This window comes from Anticarsia gemmatalis, chromosome 4 (assembly GCF_050436995.1).
Source record: "Anticarsia gemmatalis isolate Benzon Research Colony breed Stoneville strain chromosome 4, ilAntGemm2 primary, whole genome shotgun sequence".
Taxonomy (NCBI): domain Eukaryota; kingdom Metazoa; phylum Arthropoda; class Insecta; order Lepidoptera; family Erebidae; genus Anticarsia; species Anticarsia gemmatalis.
The window spans coordinates 6,176,746-6,193,770 of NC_134748.1; the positions used below are offsets into that span (position 1 = coordinate 6,176,746).

A 17,025-nucleotide genomic window follows, 5' to 3' on the forward strand; every position below is an offset into this window, starting at 1 on the left:
AGAATGTCAATTTGCTGTGATTTCGCGAAAGCATTTAATAATTATCGAGTTGAGAATTTCCCTCCTGGCACGTGGCGTCCATACAAATTTTTATATTGTTTTTCTTTTATGAGAGCCCAATTTTCAGAAATTCTTTATTGTAGATAGGCACCACTATTATTAATCATAATCAAAAATTTATATAACATGCCTACTTATTATGTTTTTGTAAACATAAATTAGATTGTATCAGTAATGTTTTTTTTTTTCGCGATAATAATATACCTACAATAACGACGTTGGTTTAATCCAAAACCTTACCTTTGATAACTTGAACATAAAATACTTAATGTCGCATAATAGAAAAGAATAGCAAAGCACAAAGGCTATGTCGTGGGAAAATCTAATCTCATTATGCATAACATATATTCATAAGTTTCAGTAGCAATAATCGACTTTACGGCATCATAACACGTTTTATTACTAACATAGAGATAGCTAATGTCAAATAAAAGCGTTATATGAACAGTTAATTAAAGTGGGAGTAACTGTATGCAGTCAAGTCATAGTTAAAAGGTTAATTAAGTAAATATAGCGTGAAATATTGAGTAATTTGTCTGTGGAACCAATTAAGTAAGACTAATTACGTACGCAAGTTGCTGAGCGAAGTAGCGAGTGGAACGTAGCGAGGTGTGAGCTTGTGAAGCCTGCCATGTTGGTTTTAGAGCTTCCCTTGTTGTTATTAGTCATTACTGCATAAACTGTTGCCGCTCCAAATTCGTAGTAAACACTTAAACCTCCTCCTAAATGGGAAATTGAATTTTGAGCGAGCGGAATTTTGGGTGGCCGAAATATAGACGTAGGTCGCTTAGTAGGTACATACGAGGGTAAATGTGTAAGTTCAACTTATTTTCAAGCTGAAATTTTCTGTAAGAGAAATTTCAACGGAACGGAACGGAAGTTAATGTTTTACAAACCATTCTACCAATATTACGAATCTTATTGATCGGGTTGCCAATTTTCCATTCCTTTACAGATTATACCTGTCCAGTGAGTAAGAGTACTCATCAACTTAAAAGAGATTCGCAACTAAGTTTTAAGATCAAAGACCCTCAGTAACTTAACACAAAAATATTGCTTTGCTTATAGCTTTTATCCTACTTACATTAAAGATTGTTGGAACTAATTTCTTAACTTAGCTATCGGTAGAACTGTCAGTTTTCCTATGGAGGAAAATATCTACCTAAGTATTTATGTCTGAACTTTACAGGGTTAAGTCTTATTCTAATAAAACCTTAAAGTTCAGTCTAAGGTTTAATGTCTTTTGTGAAGATGGAAAGACTTTCTTATGAAGTGCTTCGAGGTCCATTGACTGTAGCCGAGACCCTATAAATTGGTCATCGCGGTAAATGTTCATTGAGATGCTGAAAATGTCAAAAATAATTAAGATCGTCTAGACGCCGTACCGTTGAGTTCTTTTCTTTACTTTTAACAAAAGGCGAAGCTAATTACCAAATCTTAAGAATAAGTACCTATTCGCATTTTTACAATGCAGAGTTAGTTTTAGTCGGTAAAATGTTCCAGTGTTTTTATGAAGACAAAGTTTAATGAATTACGATCTCGAACCTCTCAGAATCAAAGTGATCAATTTGTTTTATCGTCAGATTAAGAACGCGGCCCGAGAATGATTGATTATGTCATAAATATTCGGTATTCCAATCGTCATTCTCTGAAATTCATAACCATTTTACTTATGTAAGAATAAGATTGATTTAGAGAGAGGTATTAAATTATAAGTACACCCTCATCTTACACGTACACGTACATCTTATATTTTTTACTTTCCTATGCTAAGTGCCACACTTTTAAAAATTATATGTTAAAATATAAAAAAATACGAATAGGTACACATTATTTTCAGTGAAGCTTTTTTCTCGGCTTGTAAAATCACTTACAACATTACGATTTTACGCGTCGAGATAAGGAGTCATAATGTATCCTTCGATCATCCACGTGAAAAGCTGCAATTTTTATTTATACCTAACTCCGATATCGAGTTATTTATTTTTATGCCGGCATTATCCGGTTAATCTGTCAACATCAGAAAGCATCGCAATATCCGTATTTAAAAAAGTTTGTTTCTATAAATAATACTGCGAACCTATCTGATATACGCGTAAGTTGAGTTTAAGACACAGGTAAAACCCTGCTCTTTTAATTAGTTACTAAACTAAGGTAAACTTTAAAATTTTAAAGCAAAATTAACAGTGGAAGATCAGTTACAACAGCAAAAGTATGACAAGATACAAATAAAAAATTTAAAACGGTACCTTACAACACTTAATTTGATTGAGTAGATAAGGTATAATTAAATAGTTTTGTCTACGTCGCTGTTTATTACCAAAATACTTTAAAACCATTATTTTTTATATAATCCAAGGGCTACGGGAAAACCTTAGCTACGCCTTCGTGACGCGAATTAAAGTATTTTTCATTGTGTAAATTAAGGCAATGAAATTACTGAAAGACGAAACAGCCAAGCGAATGTTTTTATTCAATTTTGGAGAAAAAGAAATCGCTAATTTAATTAGCTTTTCGTATTACTGTAATATTTCAAGATTCTGATTTGTATTTTATTTTTAAGGAAGGAATTTGTATTCAATAATAAGATTCCTTGATAATAATCTTTGCTCTGAATTTCATTTTGGTCATTGCATTGCCGATCAAGTCGACAGTTTATACACATTAAATATATCTCGTCAATACTCACCTAATTATTACTATCGAGATCTGTTTTAAAGAAATTTAACTTATTGTTAGATTAAAACGCATAATATAATAAAAAAAACTGGCGTATATCTGGTTCTATAAATATCGGAATGACTTATGTTCTGCTGTTTCAATCATATTTATGTTCGTTAAAAGTTTTTCTTACAATTCACCCCATTGTCTTTTCAAAACTTCCATCTTCCAAATTATAGGTACCTAAGCGATAAAAAAAAATATCGATCGATTATAGAATTATGCGTGATCATGTAAAAATGTTTGCTACCGCCTTCGAAAAGGTTTGAAAAAGCGCAAGTCGTAACAAAAAAGTCGCCTGTAACACTTTATTAGTAAACTTTTAAGCATTTTGTTCCAGAAAAACAAATGTGTAGGAAAAATACTGAAGTTTTCAGCACAAAATTTATAATGATTTTGTTCGTAGACTTGTTACAAATGAACCTGAAACTTTGTTCTGAACTAAACTATATTAGCGGCTGTTAGATAATTGGGTTTATTCTGCGGGGGCCTAATTTTCCCTAAAGTGGCTATCGGATTAGTCCCATAAATGGCACTACGGCTGTTAATAAATGGATTAAGTCAGTGTTACTACTGGAAAGGGCCTATGAATAGATTATACCTACCTCTAGAATATTACAAAATGTACAGACTTTCAAAATGATCTTTATTTATCGATTAATTTACAATTAAAAACCGCTCTTTTCTACCGATAAACTATGACGTGTTTTGGAAAGAAAAGAGAAAGCCTAAACATGGTTTGTTTCCTTCGATATTTCTTGACAAGTCATAGAGGTTGAGAAAATACGTCAGTAAGATTTACTCTTCCGGCAATCGGAAATCTTTTCAGGATTTCCCATCCACAAAAATAGACGATGTTATCTCAAGCTGCGTTTGGTATTATGATAACAAATGTTAAAAAAAGATTCAATCATTTCTTTGAACACAAATAATTTTGATCGAATATATTTTCCTAAAAAAATATTTTTCCCGCAGAACATTTTTTAAATACACAGCGAAAACACGATATCCAGGAACCAAAAAAGATAATTAAATGAAGTTGAATGAAGCAATCTCTCTTTATCGAACGTTCAATATATTGCCAGTTGGCGAATACTTTTGACCCATTTAGTCCAGCTGTTTTCGATGACCGAGAACAAAGGCTCACCGTTTTTGACGTCAGATAAAGTGTAATGGCTGTTATTTTTAACGGCAGAACGCCATAAAATACAGAAAGAATGTCAGAGGAAGTAATCCCGGAGTTGAACGCTATTGTGGACGTTGTAACAATGCCGTGATTAATGATATGAAGTAGCTGAAGGCTTCATACACAGACCGAGTTGTATGAGGAACGTGCGATACAATACCCCCTTTTGTCTGTCTACGCAATACGGCGAAAGTTTACTACTCACTGTAATGTAATCAACAAAAATAAGATTTTCATTAGTGATCTACGCACTTTATTTTATATATTGAATGCTCGCTAGTAAGTTATATGATAAAGCTTCTTAACATCTTTATTTTCATTAGTCTTGATTAAAACTAGGATTAATTTGAACTATGTAAGCTTACATTGCAATACATAAAAGTGATCCCCCGGGTGGTTTACACGTTAGCTAGATATAATAAAATGTATACTCGTTTGAAATCAAAGTCAGCACTCGCACGCTCGTTCAAATTTACTTTTTCCGCCGAGTTCACAAAAGCTGACCGTCAATCCAGTTCGTCATTCTCTTTTTGTCCGAGCTTCCATTCTGGCGTGGCCGACGTGAAAAATTCTTCTGTATTAATGCTCTTATCGTCCTCGCATTGGGTCCATTACTGTGTTTTCGTAATGGAAATCGATACCTCCACAATCTTGTGGAGAGCCTTTATCGACATGAGGGTCTAGTGCAAGCACTTGTGTCGTTGTGACCTCGGCTTTACTGGGATTTGATACCGCCGACGACAAAATCATATTAACCTTGCCATAATTCACGTTTCAGTAAGGTAGATGCGCTGCTCCGACCTAACGAAGTAATTTGTATAATGATATTAATATGATACCGACGGACATTCCCCGCTCCGAACATCATTTTAAATATTCAGGTTTAATGTATTTTTTCTTTGCTTAAAGCTTCAGGTAACCTTAGGGTGATCATTCACTTATACGGTTTCAGTCAAAAAACGCATTTCACTAAGTGTTTATGTAGTGTGAACATAAAAATAGATTGAGAGCTTTTCTTTCCTATGAAGCTTAAACACAACATTTTTATCAAAAACTTGATGTAATAGTTTGTTTTTAATCTTAGAAAACTTTATAATGTAGGTAAGAGCCGAGACCTTCGTCAAAGAAAGATGTAATCTTAAACAAAGAACTCGAGCAGAGTGGAGCAGCACCCTTATACAAACACATTTTGTATTCATACGTATACACAGATACGTCTCGCGTTCATATTTACAAACATTTATTGCGTTTCATAAAGGTAAGCTCCAGTGAGTGAGGGAACAGCTACAACGCTTGTTATACTGTCTATCAAACCGTGCAAACTATTGTGAACTATGTTTTCATTTGTATAACGCTTAGAAACGATACACGAGTCGACTGATATATGGACAGACGTAGTTCACACAAAAATTCACAGCTTGTGTTTCCTAACTTCAAAGCCAAAATACACGTGCAAACGATAACTGTCAATTTTATTAATACTTTGACGTGTACTTTAAACCGAGTAAGAATAATTTCCGGCAATTTATCCTGTTGCTTATTAAAATTGTCACGTAGTTACCGCCTACACAAAATGTGACTTTTGTTTTAGTAAGCTTAAACAGAAATATTTACACAAATGTACGACTGTTTTGTAATTGTATGGATGGTTACACATTAGTTCGCCGCAGGCTGAGGACAAAAGGGTACCCAAGCACCCTATTACCTTTATACGAAAACCAAACACAGCAAACCCGAAGTGCTGGCCTTACGTGAAACTATTGAAAGTGCCTAACGTGCGCTCGGAGCTCGTTCAGTTAGCCGCCCCTCGTTTGGACTTCTCTAACGAACATTTTTCTAGTTTGGCAGTAGCAGGAAATGAGAAAATTGAATTCCGCGTACTCTTAATTGGGACAAAATTTGTATTAAAAAGGTAGAAACGTAATACACGGGCACCATTAGATGAATGATGCGGATATCAATTTCAGAGTGGTTAGCAGGTAAAGGCCTTATTCAAAATTCAAAACGATTCCAGTTTTATTTCATTCGAAGTTTGAGTACATATTGAAATAAAATTCGTTCAAAATTTAATTTGGGTAGGCATAGGACAGGTACTTTATTTTGTGCTAAAGATGTACCTTACTGACTGCTCTATTAAATAAGGGTAAGATATAAACAGTAAAATCAAAAAACTTTTGTTCGAAAAATAAAGCTACTTTTTTATTCCGAACACAACTTAAGTTTGCAAAGTATTGGAAAAATGTTGGGCAACACTTAAAATTATTAGATATTTTATATAAAATCTTAATTATAACTCGAGGCTGAAACAGTAGCAGTAAAAAGGCCACCCTTTTCATTCTTGACCTAAAAACGTCGTGACAGAAACGTGGACATAATTTTAATATACCTTAAAGCGGAAACTCGTTGCAAAAATAAATAAGTAAATCTTTAAAAATGTATCTCGCTTCCTCAAAGTAAGTAATAAATATTTTAGGACTTTAAAATTCACTTTAGCATTAATTAAAAATAATAATCTTTGAGTGCGCTTTGTGTGCGGCTTTTTACAGTTACTCCTTTTTCTACTAAGTACCCATTAATGAAAAAAACATTCACCGATTTATTTATAAATTTATAAACAGTAAAGATATTTTGTAAGCTTATACCTGCAAATAAACGAACAAAATTACCTTCTTAAAGTAGATCAGTAGAGACAGAACGTTGAAATTCATCTTGAAATTTTGATGCGAGCTTTTCACTGTTCTTAATGTTTGTCATTAAGGGTAAGATGACAGACGGAGGACACGTCCGCCCATACACATTTCCTCATACAAAACTTAAATTAATTTGCCGAGAAGTAAATTAATTACAAGTTTTTAAGTAGATACAAGAGTCAACAACGCTCACTGAATTCAAAATGAAGCCTTTCTTATGCATAATGTTATTGCGTAGGCTTAAACGTAAACTTGTAACATAAAACTACGCTATTACGCCGCAGATGCTTTTTAATATTAAAAACATAGTTTTAAACTAAGTACTCCTGTGGAGTTTTGAAGTCCGCTGTTAGTTCAAAAAGTTATAAAATTTCGTCGTTCAAGAGGCATTATAATTTGTTTTACGAAAAAACTTCACTTTCAGCCAATAATGCGGATTATATTATAAATAATTACTTTCGTATATGAAATATAGTAGTAAACATTGTAATAAAGCATAATGCATAATTTGTAGATAGCTATTCTGCAACACAGCAGCTGTAAGAGCTATTCATATTCATATCCGTATGAATGCAATATCGAACAACACAGCTCTCTGTAAACAAGCATACTACTTAATAACAAACTGGGTTAATCGTTCTAAAATATACCATCGAGCCCTTCTTACGTACAATTGTGCAACCGTTTCTTGCAACCGTAAATGCCGCTCTTTACACTAAATTCTTCAAAAGTGTTAACGTTTTTAATGGAAGAGTTTGAACTCATTTGTTTTACGACTCATAAAGCTTTCGGAATGAATTATCTTAATGTATTAAGTGCCTAATAAAACTATTAAATGCTTGTCTATTACTAGACTAATTCGTATTTTACGAAATAATTCATTTATCACGGTGTAAAATGTAAAGTGGTTTGGAAGAAATATTTTAGCTGCAGAATTAAGTTACAATTAATGTGGTTTTATTACAGTGGTTATATTTCAGATAATAATTTTATGATATAGGGCTTTAAGGCTAACTAACTAATAACCTTCAGGGCGTCTTCGGTGACCCAATCGTATCGCAATACTTATTAATATAAAAAAAACGTTTTTATTTGATGTTTGTTCCAGAACAATTGACACCCCTGATGCCCCCTATAGGTAGTATCAAATTTTGCTGATACAACATTCTTGGAAAATCCAAGATTAGGATGCCATCATTATTTTTCTAGCACGTGAATATACAAAATCTCTTTAGGCTCACTGATGTGAATCATCTTTCATCTTTTGTTTCATAATCGTCATGTGATGAAGATATTAAATTAGTTTTTATTCAAAAGTTATAAAAATCCTAGTTTGAAATAGTTCCAGAGTAGTTAGTTAGTAATAGAGTTTTCGAATACTGATATGAAATAGTTTTTAATGTGAATAGTCCCAAAGCATTCAGAAATCTTTTTGTCAAAACATAGTTCAGTAAAGTCTTATCAATTATAAAATTTGTTTTTCAATATAAAAGGTACAAAACAGTGTTTCAGAAGGCAAAAACATACAAATTTGACTATTTCTATCCTTAAAGGGAGCTCCTAAATAATCAAATGATATTAGAATTATTTAAAACAACGAAACAAAACAAATCGGATAATACTATAAAAAGTAGCCGGCACAAAGAAAATTGTAAGCTACCAGATAAACGTTTATTAGATTTAACTGAACGAGATGTACAAAGAGTGTTTTTACTGGGAAAAGACGGCAAGTGATGTGGTGACGGACGGCAGGAGGCACGGTGTCGGCTGAGGTGCTGACTCCGGAGACGATAATGAGGATGTAAATTGGCGTGTGCGGCGTACGCGGGGTGGCGCGCGGTGTGGGGCGGGGGTGGCCGGGCCGCCCAACCTGTGGCGTATCTGTTGCGCCGCCCGCCCGACCGCGCGGCCCGGCCTGGCCTGGCCGCAGGCAGTCTGTGTCACCGCGCCGCCGCCGCCGACGTCGCCGCCGTCGCGACACCCACTCGCGACAATCGCGTCCATACACTTTTCCGGTTCAAAACACGTGTATAATCAATTTATCTGATCAATTTTCGCATTACTCGATCCTAAATATTATTTTTGAATTTTATTCTGTCAACGAATCAAAAATTAAGATATTTTTCTTTTTATTTCTTAGTAAATCTGTTTCTGTCTCTTAAAATAATTTGAAAGTGATTTAAGTTGCTGACATCTTGAGGATTTTATTATATTTCTGCAATATATGACTTGATTTCGTCTCTATTTGTAAGTATTTTAAGAAAATAATCTTCTTTGTTTTCGGAATGTGCTCTTGCAAGATTGTTTGCCCATTTTCCCTGTTGATACCATGTGAAGTGAGTCTTTCAAATTGCCATTATTTAATTCAATAAAAAGGACCGCTATTCTATTTAATTCTAATTCTATTGCAGTTTTCTAAGTAAGGGATATTTAAATTTGGACTAGTTTTAGCTTAGTTTAAAAGTAAAAATACTTGTTACCTATAAATATTGGTGATTTTTTTCTTGAGATTCTAACATTGTAACAATTACTGTGTAAGAACATTGTTCAGGTAACAACAGAGTATAAATAAATAGAGAGCTAAATTGTTACAACTCTGTGAGGCTTTCACAGAAACAAAAGAATTGAGATTGTTTTATTCAAATTCTGTTCTCTGTTTCTTGTTGTTCTTTCAGAAAAAATGTAAATTGTTATAAATAAATTAAAACAAACACAGATTTCACAATCGAAATATTTTATCTGTTCAACATCAATGAACACAATTCGACGTAATATTTGTTTTTGAAATATTCAGCTTATTATTTTTGTAATTTCATATTTAAGTTAATATTTTGTTCCAATATTCGAGACATTCTTTCTACTTTCAATAATATTAACTTTATCTTCTTCTTTATATTATCGCAGTTGAAAAGAATTATGAAACTTGTAGTAAGCATAAGTACCGTTAAGTAGGGACCCCTGTTTCTTGGAAAAAGTTTTTAAGAGAAAGACATTAGGGATGTCGCTATTTGAATATTTCGTTCATGGTTCAATTCGCGGGGAAATCATTATGTCTCTAAGGATTCAGGACAACGATTTGGGGCGCTGTTGCCACTCACTATTTACACAGACACAATAGAACCTTACTGTGAACCCCGGGGACTTTATACACAGATTTGAGTGTTATGTTCCGGCTAATGTCATTTTGAATAACTGGCAAGATACGAATAGGGTGGAGTAAGGCCGTCTTTTAGAAAGGATTATCATATTGAGCTTTAGGTCAGTGTCACTGACTTTCAAATGTTGGTAGTGATTCATCCATTTGAATAATTATTCAATTGTTTTTAGATATATGGGATGTATGACTAATATGATGAGGTAACAGACAACACTTTAGAATAACACGGATCTAGACACTTGTTCTTTATACGATAGAGCTTTATATAATTTTCGTGAAAATCCAGGAGTACTAGTGAATGAGCGAAATGTAAATTAACAATAACAGACTCGACTATTCATTGGAATTTCAATGTGAAGATGTTTGGAATTCTACCAAACTCATACGTTAGGCTTATAAGCCCTTGTTACCTGGTACAAGCGGTTACCTAGTATGTCCATATCTCTATTACACAACGTGCATGTTCCGTGTGATATCTTATCACACCCATCACATTGTCCACACCTACTATATTCGTGACAAGCACTCTCGAACAATTTTGACCTACTGGTAAATGAATAACAAATCAAAGTAGGTAGAACACCCACCTCCAACGATCCCAAATCGGAAAATAGGTTTCATTATAAAACAATTGTTTTCTTCAACCTTAATGACAACCATTAAGTTGAATTGTTACCAAAGTTATGAAACAAAGATTATAAGTAGAATTTAAATAAATATTGAAGCGATTGTCTGTTTCAGTGTGCAATTATAATGGCCATTCGATTCAATGCTCGCTCATTAAGTCCCTGAACTTATCGTAAATAGATAAGGAACGCTATCTATACACACTAACAGATCGATAGTATGTAAATGTAATTCGGGTTGCAATATCGTATAGTAATTTCACAATCCGTTGTCCCAAAAAATGATAATGAACCATTCAACCTAGTCATAATGATAATTGTTTTATTCAACAGGATCAGAGATCAAGAAGTGGTGTTTAAGTTGTAAATGAGTGAAACATTTGTGGTTGACAGTTTGAAAATAGTACTGAAGAATCAAGTGCAGTGTAGTGCGTCTGGAAACTATCTGGTGTGGGTCCCGATGGCCGGCTGTGCCCGGCCGCGCTAGATCGATCCCGCCTCAGCGGCGCGGCTCACGTCTGTGAGTGCATTCCAACCATCATACTACGCCTAGTACACGCCTATGTTATGTGCATCGCTGCATACACACTGCATGCATTCCCCCATACCACCCGCCTACTCCGACACAGACGCGGTGAAAAATCCCATAACACAACGAGCAAAATATGCACTCACACAAATATTTCTAATTTTAATCGCGCTTGCCTCGTCAGCCAGGACGTGGCTGAGGAAATAATACATTTATTGAAAGGATATTGAACTACAGAACGATGAACGACTGTTCGTAAAATCTATTTTAGACGTACTAGCGAAGAATCAATTTCTGTTCACGTTTTTGTCGGGTGTATGGTGTCGTGTTGTCATGTTTCAGTCGTTCAGTTGATACTATCACTAGAACACGGACCGGGTGTATACAACAGGTACCTCGTGGAATGGTGCCAACTACTGTTGTCTTCTGTTTCTCTTTAATCAAAAGCGTGTCTATAAATTAAGTTGGTTGTGTTTGTTTGTTAGAACAAAGCGGCGGTTACTGACACAAAAATACCCATTGAAATATCACAATCATAAACCAGCATGACCTGGCCGGTTATTTATTTAAACGAGGTAATACTTACACCGTACACGTTCCATGGAAATATTTACGGTTAGAATACGTGAAGGATATAAAGCGAGCATGAATCCGTGGTACGTTTAGCTATGAAGAGATATAATTACTTTCGTATTTATAAAACATCCAAAGGGAAACAACCCTTTTTGCGAATATATACTTACTGAAACCCTGCCCAAATATAAATACGAGGCAGAATTAAAAATGAATGGTGAAAGAGTATTGATTCGCCTATTTTTATATACTGGAACCCTGTAACGTGTTCTAATTGTTATCATTTATCATAGAAATACCGAGATAAAACGAGCCGACTCTAGAAGGATCGTTAACGTACTTATAAATTATAATCAAGGCCGTGCTAAGCATGGACAATTATTTTCTAGGGACGATTTTCAGGCAAAAATTACATTTCTATTTTACCCATTTATATAGGGTTGGCACAACAATGTTTATATTGGGTAAATAAAAATTAATTAAAAGCTTACAATATAAATTGTACCTTAGTACGCTGAAAAGAGTTCAATGGCGAGAAACATGAAACGTTTAATAAATTGGCTACCCAAAATACTTACTTAGAAATATCACATAGACCGTACTTAGTCTTTTAAAGTTTTCAAAAATCGTACAGGCTATTCAAATATGTAATTTGTTTAACATTTTGAGATTTTTATACAATTTTTAAAGCCATTATTCAAGATAAAATATCAGCTTAATCAATAAAGCGGAAAAACGGCACGGCTCTCGCGTAATTTTCACGGAACGTGCCCAAAAGATAAAAAGTTAATGAAAGGGGTTAGTAACAGATACGTTATAAAATTTTCGTTCAAAATATGATGAAAGGGCGGTACTTGGTCCCATCTTTGATAAGATTTTATTAGCAAGTCTTGCGTTTCACGACGCGGGGTAGCGATGACGTCGCGTACAATGTTGGATGCTTCACGTAGGGTCGATCATTAGCTTTTATTTTGTAAACATCAAGATTATATCGCGAACATGATAGCGCTTATTAAATGTGTGAAGGTAATGAACTTTGTTCCTTCGTAGCGTCTCGGGGATGAAATCATTTTAAATTCCACAAGATTTATAGACTAGATATGTATATTAGACTAGCAGCCCGGTTTAAATAGTTATTTTACGAAAAACCTCTACAATTTTTAAACACATTTCCTCTTAAATAACTCTATCTATTAAAAAAACTGCTCCAAAATCCTTTTTGTAGTTTTAAAATTTTAAGCACAGTCATACGGACAGACGCGGGAAGCTAATTTGCTTATAATATTTTCGGTCTCAAGAATAAATAAGCTTTCATTATTTATAATAATTAGCGATGTAATGAGTGTATGTTCAACCCTAGCTCCTAATTAACTATTACAACATACAAAAATGACGCCACTGTATGTGTCATCGTCTGACGAACAAAAAACAATATTTTATGTCTGTTCCATACTACATCGAAGCAAATTGGGCATGAAATTTTGCATAATTTTGTGAATCTGCATAAACAGTTGGTCATTGAGTTGAAATATGTATTACACGGTGTTTAAATATAAAATACAAATACGTTCAGCACTATATTATTTTCGTGTGCATTGCAATTATTTCTTGAAATCTATCGAAAATAAATAAGAACTACATAAGACTTTTAATTGGATCAATGTCTTCTCATTCCTGATTCAGGGAGAAGACCCTCTCACCGAAGAACAGTAATGGGTTGAATTCATTATTATAAAATAATTTTCAGCATGGTTAATGCCAAATATCCCATCGTCGGAAGCAATTTTAAAGTGATCAGTATAATGACAAAGTTGACACCGTTTAGCAGTAGGAAGGTATCAAGAAAATAATCTTCGCCAAGTCTCTCGGGACAAAGCGTCCGCTCCGTGGCAGTTACGGAAATGTAATAACTGATATTATGCATTTTATTGAAGATAAAGTCTACAACGAAGTCAATTCTCTATTGGAATTGACTCTGTGTTTATCGCTTCAAATCTTTTTATGTAAGAGAGTTATCAAGCATTGTTATCGCGGTTACACAATAGTGCTTATGTATTTATTGTAACAATATATCTTTGAAAATGTACATATTTCAGTAACGTCGCAAGTTCTAATAGTAATAAGTGGCTATCACTCGAAAATGAGATAATATTCCAATATGTAAAGGAAGATACTACCTAAAGTACACTAATTGCACAAACTTAAGATATATGAGCAACATAAATCATAACGGGATAAAGAGATCTAGGAATTTCATAACGTTGTCATTTCGCGCACAATCGGGCGGAAAATTTATAAGCGGCGGAGGATAGGCGACTTGCCACATACACTCACTGTACAAATAAACAGCAAGAGCTTGAACAAATGTACTGAAGTATCTCGATTTATAAAGTGTAATTGAGACTGAAAAGGAGCAATTTGCTCTTTCAATAATATTTCTTTCTAACGAGACGGTGCAATGTCGTCTGCAATCTAATAAATTGATATAAACTAGCTGCAAACTCACATGTCCCGCGGCTACAAACTTGTTAGCGACATTTATAGTTGTTTTTAAAGAAGTGGAATATTAAAGACTACGAGATAAAAGCACCGTGTTTTACACGAGATCTCTGATACCATTTATGTTAAAAATACTGCCTTACGATCTGAATAAACTGAACAAATAATAAAAAGAAATGTCTTCTATCTCGAACGGTTGGAAAAGAAAGCCTTTTAACGTAGTGCTAATATTTATTTAACGCACAATCAGTGAAAAAGAACAAAAATCTCAATGTTTCCATACAGAGAACAATTTGCGATTTTTTATATTAAATATATCTTTCCGATCCAGTGCAGCACGGCAACACCGGGGATTTTAACGAACGACAACCCTGAATAGCTAATGTAAAGCCGGGTCCACACTAGTTAATCTTGCTTTGTACTGTATAGTCCCTTTGTATCATCAGAGTACTTGACAATACGCTTTTGTGTGTCGGGTTATGTATGTAAAGTCATTTGTTATTGATATTTAGGCCGCTGAAAGCGAAACCTGTTTCACACAAGGGGGTCGGCGTACTTAGAACTCAATGAACCGAATCTTTTTATAAAAATCCGGTTTACATTTTTGGTTAGTCATTGCTTCTAAAATTCATCTCATATTCATGAAAGAGATATTAGTTGACGTCTGGTTTTCAAACTAATGCTGCGACGCGAGGGTTTAATTTAAGTAACGTACTCATACATAGATGAATGATTTAGAATCTAGTTTGAATAATCCGTTGTCAGCGGTCAAAAACCACATTTTAAACTTGAATTTGGTTTAGAGTGGAATTCAAAGTGATCATTGATTTTTCACGGCTTTACTTAACAATTCTCTTTCTAGAAACAGAATATTGTAATATTTTAATATTATTGTGCTAGTTGCCACTTAGCAGCTTGGCGGCTCTACGTCGCGGTCGAGCCTCTGCTACGTGCTCCTAAATAATAATGCCGTTTCTGCTGAAAAAAACATTTAGTCATTGAAATAATATCAATTATGTATCGCCTGTATTTTAATGACATTATGATGTTTAATGATTTTTAACTAAAAATTAACCATTGAATAAAATTGTGTTTAGTAAGTTTAAAGGAAAATTCAACATGGATTTGGCTGTCACGATGTTTATGTGACGTGAAAATGAAAGGAACGAAAGCGGTACTAGGCCTTTGCCAACTTATCGCTCCTGTCTACTTCAGTGGCCAGGGGCGACGTAACGCCATCAATAGACACCCTTCTCGTCTCACCTGACGTTGGCTGACTTGATAATGTTTAAGAACCGTGAACTGCGGGTAAACACAATCTATATTTACGCCCATGCTGCACTCAACATGAATCTGCAAAAAGCGAACAGATTGCTTTAAACGAAACGATACCAATATTTTTCGTCCGCGATTACCTCAGCAGCTGTTTCGGAATAGTTTATAAACACTATTGTACAAATTTAAACCAATTTTTATTGCCTCCCAAAAAGTAAGCCAATTAACGAGAATGAGTCAAGGCTTGCATTGTTTTCCAGAGGCTGGCAAGGTGCCAAGCCCCGCAAGAATCGGCTCCTAATTAATAGAAATCTCTGAAGGAAATATAGGTCAACTTATTTAAAATAATATATAGGTGTGCAGGGCGCCTGTACAAGGCACCTTGCATTTTCTTTGAAGCAAAGGTTAAATAGCAACAAGTTCATTTTCTTGTTAATAGAAACACTTTGTAAATGTTACGTCTCGATATTTACAGGGACGTCGGAAAACATAAATTATGTATTCTGAGCTGAACGGAACCGCTACCTACACTTGCTCTTTAGTATATTAAATATCTTTAAACACTTCACTGACAACAGTGACAACCGATATTAAGAAGAACCTAACATTATGATCAATATATCTATAATATCTACTACTGCTACTACTAATCAACTAATTCAATTAATAACATTGATTGTGATCGTCTCTAATATGATCATGGAGCGTGCTATAAACCAGTAACCTAATAACTTTTGCACAAAGACAATAATATTGAATTAAGATGGTCTATAGATAGCCGTTTAATATAATCCAATTAAAGTGTTCAATTTTTTTCAAAGTTACCTACCTACCCATAATAACCCTACATTATGTAATTTTTTGCTTTTTCCCTACATTGTCGCCGAGGTACAATACGTTCTACTTACACTTACTTGAAATTTACTCCCAAGCAGTTATGAAAACATAGTGCCTTGTACATCTAGATTTCTAACAAAATAAAAATACTAACAACTCCTAGTTCTAAAACTCAAAATAGAATTTTATTAACAGGTTAGCATTGAGTTCTTGATTAACGTTTGAAAATAATTTGTAAAAACGAGGTCGGATCGAACATTGATTGCTAACGAAACAGTGATTTGTGATCTTGTCATTATCGATTTACGAAGAAAGCTATGCGTGATTCAGTGTTACCTTTGTAGCAGTCTATTTTTACCGTTACACGTGTGCTATGTACTATCGAACAAACTGAATCATGACCCACCATGTGCTCATTTTCTAAAACACGTCTATATACGCGTAGGTCGAAATTGGCTTAAACCTACGTTTCCTTGGTAATGAATTTGTTATCTGTCATTATTGCGACAAATCTTTGTGCGCCAATACAATAATGCTTTGCTACCGTTTTTAACAGGCTCCGTGGCGTAGTGGGTTGATGATACGACTGCGACGCTTCAGGAGTGGGTTCGATACCCGCTCAGGACATGGTTTATTCGGCCATTATAGGAAATAATGTAACTATAAAAATTTAAATAATATAGGGTAACCAGCACAGTTATTACCCGGTTAAGGAATTGATACACAATTTTGGTCTATAGTATCTTTGTTTAGTAAAACATTGACATAAACACTATTATAAACGCATCTTAAATATTCTTTCTAAAAGAACATCAGTCCTTTGTTTCAATAACTTTTTAATAATTCAATATAAAACACTTAAAAACCAGAAA

General features: G+C 34.3%; 1 protein-coding gene across 4 annotated transcripts in view; it reads left to right on the forward strand.

Moving 5' to 3' along the window:
- The first annotated feature begins 8,584 nt into the window (after positions 1-8,584).
- Elk (Eag-like K[+] channel) overlaps positions 8,585-17,025 on the forward strand; it is an 85,762-nt gene continuing 77,321 nt past the window's right edge. For 3 of the 4 annotated variants that reach the window (XM_076113299.1, XM_076113301.1, XM_076113302.1), the window contains exons 1-2: positions 8,585-8,904; positions 10,774-10,960. The gene's annotated coding sequence lies outside the window, so the exon portion shown is untranslated. The remainder of the gene's footprint in view (positions 8,905-10,773; positions 10,961-17,025) is intronic. The other variant, XM_076113300.1, reaches the window with a different exon arrangement.